Consider the following 14,512-nt stretch of genomic DNA (forward strand, 5'->3'; position numbering starts at 1 on the left):
ATATTTCTGATATCGACCGACCACATTTGTCGCCTCTGTGTGAGACTGTAAACATAATTTTAGCAGCAGCCCTGACTATAGAAAATCCACCTCTTAGCTGAGGTGTGAGCCATAGACTTAAACGTGTATTATTGGTCAAGTGAAAAATACATATGCTAAAGAGGAGGGAATCTGTTTGAAACCAATATTAATCCGTTGTCACTACTGTTAGAAAATGATTGATATAAATGTAGTCAGCTATAGACATCAAAGAGCCATATGAGATCATACATGTTGTTTCGGAGTCAGATATATATTTTTCAGCAAAATATTGATTACTAATAATGTCTTAAATTTCTGGATAATGAAAAGTCAATTATCGACTATAACTTTATTTTATCAACCCTAGATGGGTAAAAATTGAAGTCAACTTCGGTAGTGTCTGAAATCGTATGGCAAAAATCCGTTACTATATACAAGCATGCATTCCTACCCAACAGTCCCAACCGATTCTGCCTAAGAACCAGTGTGATTAAGTCTTTAAATTATTTTCTGATCTTGCCAAGAGACCAGTAATTTTGAGGGAGGGGGAAATTCAATTATATTGACCTCAGAGCTCAATTGGTACTTATTTTATCGATCCTGAAAGGACAAGGAAGTCGATCTCCGTGACATTTGAGCTCAGAAAGTAAACTCTACTTGAAGTTGTTAATTTTCAATAAGTCCACCATCGTTGTATACCAAATTGTTATACTATTCTCAAGTTTAAAATATCATTGTGATATTAGTTTTGAATTTTACCCTGAGCCACATTAATTATAGTAGTTTGAAAATAAAAGTTTAGTTGTATCATTTTCCATTTATATAACGTTGAAATATTTACTATTTTTTAAAATTAATAAACAATTTAGGAATATTTTTTTCGTTGATATTAGTAAATATTCTTCCCAGATTCAATGTATCATATTTAGAACTAAATCTCTTAAAATCTCAATTTAAAATCCAGAATCTAATCTGTGTATATGTGTATGTGTCTGTATAGAGATAGATAGATAGATAGATAGATAGATAGATAGATAGATAGATAGATAGATAGATAGAGAGAGAGAGAGAGAGAGAGAGAGAGAGTAAATGTGTCATTTTATAATATATAGTGCCATATAATTTTAGGGGGGTGTTATTTTGTAGATAGCACAATCACCGATTCTAATTTCTGTTTCAGCTTATGGTTTCATATCAAAAACCTATAAGCTTATTTCAAAACTTGATTTAACATCATTTTCACTTTAGTATCTGTAGTTTTCATGTTACCAGCTAACGGGCATTTCACACTTAATTTTAAACACAACACCAATCGAATCAATTGTAATATTAGGGCATAATGAACGAATTACTTACATTTTCTTAGAATCAAGCTGTAGTACCTATCTACCAATTGGAACTGTGTATTGACAATCGGTAGACGGTCGGCACAACTGCTTTTGACTATTTAGTTACGCCCCTATAACTTGGAAGTGCAGGACACGCCGAATTCAACCCTGCATATCATTCTTGGTCAGTAGATAAAATAATTCTAGTGAGAAACTGGAATATATTCAGTATCTTTTTACCCTCATCCAAAATATGTATCCATGTCTTTTACGTCAGAAATCAATAACGCTATATTTCTCTATTTCATATCTGAGACCAACATAATTAGGTAGTGTCTTTGGTAACTTGAGTACTTTCATTAATGTCTGATAGAGTTTCTGATGCTTTTGATCGTGAATGGGACATTGCAGTTTCTACCTTGTGAGATTACATGGGCAAGGGATTTTATGGCACAGCCGTTTTGGCGCTGCTTGTTTGTCGTAACCGATTCGACGTTGACTTAATTGACATTAGACGTTTTTGTGTTTACTTCGATTTGATGTTTCTCTCTTTCACTTTCCCCTGCCTCTCTCACTCTTTTTTTTTCTCTCTCTCTCTCTCTCTCTCTCTCTCTTTATATATATTTCCATCAGTGTTTGTACCTCTGTGTAATACATCATTCTCACTCCCTCCTTTCTCAATCTCTCTATCATGAATATGCATATATCTGCGCGCACATGCGTAGGTGCGTGTGGCCAAAACAGATTGACTGTCCAATCAGCTGCGCTAAATTGTCAGCGCCCAAACAGCTACGCCCGATTTTCATTACCCGTAATTATATTGTCGTAGGATATAGTATAGCCGGAAATTTTGTTATCTGGCTTTCCGAAAAAAGTTAATTCTGACATTTAGTTTCATAAAATAATTAAAACCAAAAAAATCCTTCATCTCATTTTATATAGCACAATTTTTCTAAAACATTTGACAATATCAACAAATGCAGTAGCACACATGGATCATTGAAGCCTTACAATTATCTTTCATCTTTTACTTGTTTCTTACACTAAAATGCAGCCATGCTGGGGCATCACTGCGCAGAAATTTTAATTGAATGAATCTACCACTGTACGATAGGTTTTATTAAGCGTGGTACTTATTCTATCGGTCAATTGTCAATTATCACGAAACGCTAAATTACGGGGACCGATTGTCAAGCTGTGGCGGAAGACAAACACAGACAGAAACACAAACACACACACAATATATATATATATATATTATATATATATATATAATATATATATATATATATATATATACATGTACACACGCACACACACACACACACACGCATATATATATATATATATATATATATACATACATCTATATGACGAACTTCTTTCAGTTGCCGTCTATCCACAAGACTTTGGCAGGCCGAGGCTATAGTACAAGATACTTTCCCAAGGGGCTATGTAGTGGGACTGAACCCAGGACCACGTGGCTGAGAAACAAGACTATCTAAATTTTCAAGAATATGAAATTACACGGAACCACTTAAACTTATTCCAAGTAATGTTATGACAGTCATTAAGTAATCTGTCAAACTGCGCCATCTTGTCTCACTGAACTAACTAGAATATCCAGTATAAGAAGGTGTACAGAAAAGTTCCTGGCTTAGGGTAAAAGAAAACACGGAAGATAAGCTAATTATAATTTTATTCAAAACTTTCTTCTCTGAAATTCACATACATGTTCCATTGGTCCTTTAGATTTCCCATGCTCTGTAAAAGAACTCGAACAGTTGTATCTCCAACCAGACCTTTTGCAATACTCTTAAAGTCAGGAAATGTTTAGCACTTGCCTCGTACATTATAGAGGTGGATATTTCATGTCCAATCACACTCTCATACTTTCAGAAATTCGTTCACAACAACATTTCTACACAACGCAAATGTTAGTATGACCTCATGGTACTTACGTCATCGCAAGGATTTTTAATGCATCTGTAAGTGACTTGCAAATTATCTCTGGCAGAAATAATTAATATACTTAGCATAATTGATGTAGGCATTACGGCTTACATCTGAGTGGACAAACAAGAGATTAAATGTTTACAATAAACATTTCGTTATTATATCAATGCTTACCAAGCGTTTTAACGATAATAGCAGCAATCAAACAATGAAGAATAGGTGTTGGATTCATCTCCCTTATCATTTTTTTCTCCTTCTGGCTGTAGTCAAAAATGGAGAAGCGGGAGCAGCCTTTGGTCAAAAGATATGATTTTTTTTTCTAGTTTCAGCTCAGAGATGTGGCCATGCTGATGCACCGCCGTTTTGCTACAATGTTATTTCTAAGAGCCTCCTAATATGTGGCTTCTAATATGTGGCATTTGGTGAAGCATGAAGTTATATATATATATATATATATATATATATATATATATATATATATATATATATATATATACATATATATAATACATATATATATATCACGATGGAGCTCCGACTACACCACCAAAAGTTATGTATATATGTATGTGTGCATGTTAGTATACATGTGTGAATGTATCCATTTTTGTGCCTGTCTGTCTCTCTTTCTCACCCTCTCCCTCTCTCTCTCCCTATATATATATATATATATATATATATATATATATATATATATATATATATATATATATATATGCTGAACCAGCCTGCTTATATAACCATTAATACGCAAATATGAGTTCGTGTATTCTTGTTCGTGACAACAAACATGTGTGTATGAATGTACATATGTACACACCCACATACACGCATATGTATATATACATATACATGCATACATATATATATATATACATACATGTATATATATATATAAATATGTACATACATATATACACACACAAACGCACAAACATAGATAAGTTTATATATATATAATATATATATTATATATATATATATATATATATATATATATACTATATATATATATATATATATATATGTATGTATATGTATATATATGTTACAGAGAAACAGATACACAGATGTATGGGCATATGTGTGTATGCATATGAATGTGTGTGCGTATTCTAGAGAAATAATAGTGCGTAAGTGCGACCAAGATTCTAGGATCTTATTAATATACATGAAAGTTGACCAGTATATTATATGAACAAACATGAAAGGTGTGGTTGTCTAAAGGCACAATGCAAATAGTTTGGAATCTATAATTCCCCTGTCGACATGATGAAAATAATAACATAATTTACAGCAATGTTGTATGTAGTGTAAACATACATGTCACGTAGCTTGCAACGTTTTTATAGTTTTATTTTTACATATATTTAAGCTAATTTTGTGTGTATATGTATGTGTGTGTATATGACTGTATGGATATAAACACACATAAATATATGTGTGTGTGTGTGTCTGTGTGTGTATTTATGTAATTGTGTGCGTGTGTATTTGCGTAACAGTGTGTGTAAAAACATATATGTATATATATATATATACACTTAAATACACACCCAAACACATACATCCTTGTATGTGTGCGTATATGTCTCTTTTGTGTCTGTGTGTGTATGTATGAGATATACATATATACCTACATGCATATTTGTATACATGGATATAAAGACAGATAAGTTTGTATATATTTCATTGCATATATATATATATATATATATATATATATATATATAAAATTTACTTATTATATATATATATATATAAAATTTACTATATATATATATATATATGTATGTATGCATGTATACATATATATATATGTACATATATACATATACATATATATATATATATATTATATATATATATATATATATATATATATAATATATATATATATATACATACATACATACATATTATATGCACATCAATACATAAATGAATAAATTCATACACATATGCCATGTAAGCACTCAGATTCGCGCGCGTATATAAACAACATCAGCTGAGGCAAGGATTACCTTTTCAGTAATATAACGTTTTCTGCTGATATAAACATTAATATATCTTAGTCTCTAATTCGTTATTGAAATTTGCTATTACTTTTGTTTTTTTTCTTCTAAATTCTCTGTTATTTGTCCCAATGAACAAACAAACAGTCTTATACATATTTAAACAAAACTACATTCATTGATGTCTATAATTACACAGTATACGAGTGACTTCGATGCCACTGTACTTAAAAGCATTACGTCACCCTTTAAATAATGTTTGTTTTCCCTATGTAACAACATATTAAAAGAGGGTCACAAATACACCTACATATATATGTTTATATATATGCATATATATATATATTTATGTATGTATATCTGTACATACCAATGTATGTATATTTGTATATGTGTGTTTGTAAGTGTATGTTCATATGTAAATAAGAAAGATATTTGAAGATAATTACTAATTGTTTCAGACCTTACCACAAACACAATGAGAAATTAGTGTACATAGCCAATCAAAGCACCACCCAACATCATGCGAAACATCGTTGACAAAATGAGTAGGAGGGCATCCTTGATATCTTCGATGAAAATACATTTATGAAGACGTGTGTCTATTACATGAAGGTCTTTGACATAGCGGGATCTGTTATAACATTATATGCACAAAAGACTTGAGAACGCACAGCATAACACAAAGAATAGGAAAGGAATAATTTGCGGTAAAAGCCAGTATTTAACCTAGCATTAAGAACTAATGTAGCTAGTGCTCTCCTTATCATAATTCATTACTAATTTCCACCAGAACATAGGTATATTAAAATATTAAATAGGAAAATTTCGCTTGCTATATCAGAATTTATAATGACTCAATGTGGAAGGATTTAAAAGCGAGAAAAGTACTTGCTACACAAATCATACACCATAAGAATGCGTGGAAACTGCCCATTACATGATAACTGTTTGCCAATTCGATAGTATATATCATAAAGTAGAAACAAACAACAGAACTGTGCCCAAATTATATATTTGGCAAGTGATATTCTCAGACTCGAATATAAAATTTCCTGGTCGATTGTAGATAAGGCACCACCATGTACGAAAAGGAGTCTCAAATAAAGAATGCGGTGTAACGTTGCTTGAATGAGAAATTCAGAAATTTATTTCAAGGAAATACTTGTTTGAACAAAAGATCTGAATTGTTTGTGAATTCTATTCATGGAAGTAAGTATTTTATGTATAATTGCTAACTTTCTATCTTTTCATTCCAGTTCGGGGAGAAAATATTTTGGTTTGAAGTGTTAGAAATATACTTTTATGACATTACTTAAACGCATTTTCATAAGAGAACATTCCTTACGATGACTTACCTGTTGTGGAATTTTAAAAAACGAATTCAAGTTTAAAGCATGAACCTTGGAGTGGTTCAAAGGGAGCAGCAGTGACGCGGAAAACATGAGTATTTCAATGAATCATTCCCATACTTTATGAAAAAACCATAAAAGTCAAGGTTTCTTGATAGCATTTGCATAATATTTCAAAATATATTCAAACAGCAGATGATCCATGAGAAACTTGGAGTACCAGCAGCATGAACGGAAACTTAAAACTGAGGCCCGTGGCATTTATGAGACTTTCAGTTTTAATATTTTAATGAATACTCTACATTGATCTAGAGAAACGACTAGTATAATTTATTACTACTTTTCAATGATTTATATATATTTGAATAATTTAACGAAAACTTATACCTCTTAGAATCCAATCAGCTTAGCTCAGCAATCAATCAAATAGAGAAATGCGTGTCTGTTCGAGTTTCTAAGTTATCTGCAAATAAGCTAATATTTGTATGTATAGTTGGCTATTACGTTGGGACTCTTAGCAGAAATGGCTCTAAAGAAAAGATCACTTATATTGCGAACCCTAAATCACACTAAGATCCCACACTGTAAAAGCGCGGATAAATCAATAGGTAACATTTTTTGCGCCTAGACACACAAAACCGCCTTATACTGACTTGACTGACTCTAAACTCTCTCGATTCACGACTACTGCAAATTCCGTTTGTTAGTTATAAGTTTACTATCTGCACTTCCAACAGCACTAGCATTAAGAGACAAAAATAGAAATATAAAAATTACCTACCTTAATCCCCCACATATTCACCCGGTTAAATTCGTCTAGTTAAAATTTTCTCCCCGCTCCTTAATAACAAATTTCACCACAAATATCAACAAATATTTAATAAATATACCGTTAAGCTATCGTACTCCACAACGCCCAACCTTGAAGATACCATTAATAGGGCTAATAACTTTAAACTAAAAAAAATTGAAGGTTGTACATCTTCCTATACTTAATAGTCATACTCTAAATTCCATTGGCTCTCACTCCCAGCGCCGGAGCCCTAATAGCAATTCTATCCTTGCAGAATGATGATCAACTGAAGCCCGCTCAAACCACAATCAATTTTTGATATCTCCCACAAAAGTTTCTACAGCTAACTTCGAAAAACTTTCATGCACTCGTACAGCCAACACTAATACCGAAGAAGCTTCTGCTACTGAAACTTGCTATTGTAAAAATACGTTCGAAAGCCTTTTGGAAGGAAAATGTTTCGCTAAACACATCGTTTACAAATACCAACTGATTAACGGTGCAACTACAAGAGAACACGCTTTTACAGGCACGTTCACTCGTTGAAAAACAGTACATTGGTTTTCCTACATTACTGTCAAAGTACGCCTGGCAGATTAAAAATCAAAAAAAGAAAAAAAAGAGAAACGCAAGCAAACCTGATTATGATACAGAGTCAGCTTCATAGGTAGATAGATAGATAGATAGATAGATAGGCAGACAGACAGGTAGATAGATAGATAGATAGATAGATAGATAGATAGATAGATAGATAGATAGATAGATAGATAGATATGACGAGTAACCATTCATCTTCCTTCGATCAAAATCACTTGTAAGTCATTATTCGGCCCAGAGCTATATTGAGTATCTCATCCTAACTATTACTCAATAGGACTGAACTCCCTGCCATTTCTTCATCACACCACCATGTCTGCGCCTATAAATAATAAAACAAGGGAAGACAATATTATTTCTATATATTGTCTCCAACTTCATTAACCAATTGACATAGAACACATAAAATTTGTTGAACCATGGCTATAATGCACATATGTATGTATGCATATATATGTATTGTGAGTGCGAGCGCGCGCGTGTGTATGCGAGTGAATTAACAGATACCGCGCCACACACACACACACACACATATCTCTCTCTTTTACTCATTTACTTGTTTCAGTCATTTGACTGCGGCCATACTGGAGCACCGCCTTTAACCGAGCAAATCGACCACGGGACTTATTCTTTTGTAAACCCTGTACTTATTCTATTGGTCTCATTTACGTAACCGCTAAGTAACATAAACACACCAGCATCGGTTGTCAAGCAATGCTAGGGGGACAAACACAGACACACAAACACACACACGCATATATATATATATATATACATATACGACGGGCTTCTTTCAGTTTTCCTCTACCAAATCAACTCACAAGTGGATTTGGTAGAAGACAGTTGCCCAAGGTGCCACGCAGTGGGACTGAACCCGGAACCATGTGGTTGGTAAACAAGCTATTTACCATACAGCCATGCATTATATATATATATATATATATAATATATATAATATATATATATTATATATATATATATAATTATATATATATATATATATGTATATATATATATATATATACTTTCCTTTCTATCTCCCTTGCACTTCTCTCTCTGTCCCTTCCTCTCTCTCTCTAGTTCCCTCCCAAATTCTCCAATCCCTCTGCCCCCTACTTCTCTCTGTTGCTTCCACGGGACCAGGATTCGGAACCAGAAGCCAGCTTAACTTAACTTGTCCTTTTAGTCGAAATACATCTGTTGTTATACTCTTGGTGGTTGTATTTGTAATGACGTAACATTTACTCTCTTTTCTCGCTTTGTTTTGTCTTTGTTGTACACTTTCACATACTTTCTTCCAAAGATTTAATGGTCGTAGCTTAGGTTTTCGGGGCCTACCAATTTTAAACAGTCTCAAGTGTAACGGGCCGAAACCGTAATGATGATGGGAAGCTAGACTGATAAACCGAGGGCCACGAATAATCCGTCCGTGTTTTCCTGTCAGTCTTTGTATCGTCTATTTGTCCGTATGCTTTTATTGCCGTTCGTTACTTTCGTATTCCGTTTTTGGGGATTTATATATATATATATCATTACCTTTGGTTTTTTGGCTTTTTGCTGTTTTATATTAATCTTTCAACTTCATTTTTGTAATTTAATTGTATTTAATTTCATTTCATTTCATTCGAAGATTTATTCCATCATCTATACTTATCATTCCATCATTACATCATCTTTTCGTTTTCAGTTAACCATTGGTAATTCTATTACTTTGTTTTATTGAAATTTCGATTATTTTTTATAATCTAATGTATTATCTAAAAAGGAATATCTGTCATATTTTTGCAGTCGATAAAGACCGGAAACGTGAAACTAATAATTGTAGATTTTTCTCAGTTAAATTGCAAAATAGATTCACTGCACAGCACCTTTGTAATAAGTACTTTCCGCATTGCTTTTAAATGCAAACTCCCATCCATCTATGTGTATCTATGTGTATCTATGTGTATCTATCTATCTATCTATCTATCTATCTATCTATCTATCTATCTATCTATCTATCTATCTATCTATCTATCTATCTATGTATGCGTGTGTGTGTGTAGTTTATTCATTTACTTGTCTCCGTACTTTGTTTGACTGAGGCGACAAATCGACTCCAGGAATTATTGTTTCTAAACCTAGTACTTATTCTATCGATCTTTTTGCCGAACCGTTAATTACCGGGATGTAAACACACCAACATCGGATGTGAAGCACACAGACACTTGTATATATATATATATATATATATATATATATATATATATATATATATATATATATTATATATATATATATATATGCGTACACACATATAAGCACAGACACACAAATACATACGCACCCCGAAAACATGCGCACACATACGCACGCACACGCGCAAAAAGAAACTCAACGCACATATATACACACGCACACACACACACAAATGAACCCACACACACATCCCATACGGCACACAACCATACATACACGCACACAATTATACATATACGCACGTACAAGCACACACGCACACACGCACACATACACTTAGTTAAGCACAGTTACTCGCCATACACGCAAAAAAACGCACACGTACACATACACATACTACAACAAAACACACACACGATACATATACACGCACACACACACATACCTCCCTGTTTCTGACCTGCCTTCCTGACTTGCTAGGGTACCCCCACCACACTCCTTTAATTCTACTACTGCCTGCCACTAGCCATTGTCCACCATACACACACATACACACACACCCTTGTCATCTCGCATACCTTTGTTTACCATTCCTTCTTTGATTTAGCTCTCCTGTTTTTAAAAACATGTTCCTCCTTTTTCACCACTTCCGTCTTTTCAGTATGTGACCTCGTGAAGACTACCTGCAATTTTTTTTTCCTCTGTCCTCCCGCCTCGGGATCTTTCTTTCTCCTATGTTTCCGACGAAAAGCTCCGCTCGAAACGTCATACCCTCCTTCTTCCCTTCTTTCCTGAGCGTCCAATAATACTTTATTTGTTCCACATCCTCGCGTTGTTGTCTTTTTGTTTTCTTGTTTGGATTAACTTTATATATATATATATATATATATATATATTACCCTTATACTTGTTTCAGTTATTTGCTGGAGCACCGTCTTTACTCGAGCAAATCGATCCCAGGACGTATTCTTTGTAAGCCTAGTACTTATTATATCGGTCTCTTTTGCCGAACCGCTAAGTTACCGGGACGTAAACACACCAGCATCGGTTGTCAAGCGATGTTGGGGGGACAAACACTGACACACAAACATATACACATATATACGACGGGCTTCTTTCAGTCTCCGTCAGCCAAATCTACTCACAAGGCTTTGGTCGACCCGAGACTATAGTAGAAGATAGTTGCCCAAAGTACCACGCAGTGGGACTGAACCCGGAACCATGTGGCTGGTAAACAAGGTACTTACCCCACAGCCTCTCTTACGCCTATATATATATATATATATATATATATATATATATATATATATATATACGACGGACTTCTTTCAGTTCCTTATCTACCAATTCCACTCACAAGAATTTGGTCAGCCCGAGGCTATAGTAGAAAACACTTGCCTAGGGTGTCACGTACATAAACATGCACGCATACACATGCACACCCACTCACACACGCATGCACACATACACACACACACACACATACACACACGCATAAAAGCATCCTTGTAAAGGATTTCATTACGTGAAAAAAATTTTACTCATCTTTACACTTGAAATCTGTATTAATTCGCATATATATATACATACATATATATATATATATATATATATATATATATATATATATATATATATATATGTGTGTGAGTGTGTGTATATATATATGATAGCTTATATTAAATCAGTATTTTGACTGGGTACATACTGGCGCCGCCTTGAATGGTTTTAGTCGAACAAACCATCCTCGGGCTTTCTTGAAGCCTATCGGTCTTTTATATCGAACTGCTAGGTTACAGAGCTGTTAACACATTACCACCGTTTGTCAAGTTGTAGTAGTGGTGGTGGGGCAAACACCTACACAAAGACACACACACACAAATAAAAAAGAAGAAAAATACTGTTGATTTGATACAGTAAATTTTACACAACCTTGCTGCATCATGTAAAGGAATGGAAGGATTCAAACTTCCAACGTTTCTAAACCAAAATGGAATTATTCTCTTAAATATTATTCTCAATGTCGAATTGCATTAAATTTCCTATAGATATTTAATAAACTGCAAATAATCCGCTCTCACATATATGGCATTAATCTCACCTGTTATTGAGTCATTTAAACAACACAATCATTAATTCATACACGAAAACATCGGTATAAGCACGCAGTAGGTATAATACTCAACAGCGATAACTTCTTCACATTCATACAGACAGAAGACCAACGTTCACATATATAGAACTTCTACATTTATATACACATACAAGCATACATATTCACACACAGAAACATCTCCCACGTATTAACAAAAATCCTATACACACCTACACATCGACCATTTCTTATATTGAGAGAAAATAAATAGAAATTCCTTCTAAACATCTCATCGCGTTTTCTCTTATCATAATGTGAAATGTTGTGTAAGTTTAGTTTATGTAACAGTGCTTAACAAAAACAACGACTGACGTTAGCGCCCTCTATAGGAAATAGAGGTGAGGACAGAATATCGCTTGCTTTAGCGAGATTAAGAAGTTCAGCTGAGATTGGACAAGTACTTGACACCTAACACGAACAAGATAGACACCGGAGGGCAATAAGAAGGCTTGTTATAACGGTTGGTGACGTTGACTATATCAGACAGTTATGATGATGAACCCTTTCTTCGACATTCTTAGCGAAGAAATGAGAAGGAAAGTGATTGGTTGCGGAAAAATGATACAGTACTTGGCCACCCCTCAGGGAATTTCTATTCGCATCGTAACACCAGTGAACAAGGCTCGTATTAGCCATTCCGATAACAGGAACTGACAATGAGAAACATATCAATTTATAGATGAGAAAAGGAGAAGAATGAGAAGGGGAAGAAAAAAGAAGAGGAAGGGGTAGGTGGAGGAGAAGAAGAAGGAGGAGGAGGAGGATGAAGAGGAGGAGAAGGAGGAGATGAAGACAACAGTAACAACTGTAACAACAACAACACTTACAACAACAACAGAGATAATAATGATAATAATAATGACACTAATAACAGCGTCAAATTATAATAAGAAAGATGAGAAAGGTAGAAAGAAGGGAGATTCGTGAATGAAGATGAGAATAAAAGGAAAAGCAGAATAAAAATGAAAGAAACAACTGGAAGGAATATGATAAATTAAGAAATAAAGGAGGGGGGGAGATATGAAGTGGAGAAGGATTAGAGACAAGGTGTGTGGTGTGAGAGATATTTATAAAGGAAAAGAAAAAAAGAAAAAAGACAGAAATAGACACATAAAAAAAAACCAACAAATATATTTAAATGTGCGACTATGTATTTGTATTGGAGAGGGTGAACGTAAGGGGAGACAAGAAGATGTATGGAGGGGGAAAAAAATGGCGTGCAAATATACTTATATGTACAGATGTAAACATCGCAAACATCAAGCGTGGCTAGCTTTTATTAAATTCGTTTTCCAGCGACCGTTGCATTCCGTGTTCACTTCTAGACGCCTTCTGGCCATAAACGGGTTTGTTCTCGGCTTAGGATACGTTACAGGTCTTTGTTCTTTCCTCTAGTTTTGTCGTTGTTGTTGTTTTTGTGTTGTTGTTATCGTGTTTGTTGTTGTTGTTGCTGGGATTGATTTTATAATTGTGGTTGTTGTTGTTGTTGTTGTCGCTTTTCATTTGTTATTGGTGATGTCGTTTTTTTTGTTTATTTTTCCTTGAGTTTTGTATCCATTGGTGTTGAGGTTAAAGTTGCTGTTGTTGTTGTTGTTGCTGTATATTGTTAATGATGATGTTATTATTGACAATGCTGCTGCTGCTATTGCGTATGGTAATGCTATTGCTGTTATCATTGTTTATTTTTGTCGTCGTCATCCTCGTCGTCGTCGTCGCTATAATTCTGGTTATTGCTGTTGTTGTTGTTCGCTTTATTCGTATTATCTTGCCCAAATTATTGTTCTTGTTGTTGTTGATTTTATAATTATTGTCATTATCCTATTACCGGAGTTGCATATCGCTGCTGTGATTGTTGTTGTCGGTAGATGTAGATCTTTGATATAGTTAATGTTATTGCTGTTGTCGCTGTTGTTGCTGGTGGTAGCCACAGTAGCATACTTATTGTACTCACTACTACAGCTGTTACTATCATTGTTACTATTACTGATTCAGTTATTGTTATTATTCTCATTGCTAATAATGTTTATTTCTTTATTGCCCACAAGGGGCTAAACATAGAGGGGACAAAGAAGGACAGACAAAGGGATTAAGTCGGTTACATCGACCCCAGTGCGAAACTG

Source organism: Octopus sinensis, linkage group LG6, assembly GCF_006345805.1.
Source record: "Octopus sinensis linkage group LG6, ASM634580v1, whole genome shotgun sequence".
NCBI lineage: Eukaryota > Metazoa > Mollusca > Cephalopoda > Octopoda > Octopodidae > Octopus > Octopus sinensis.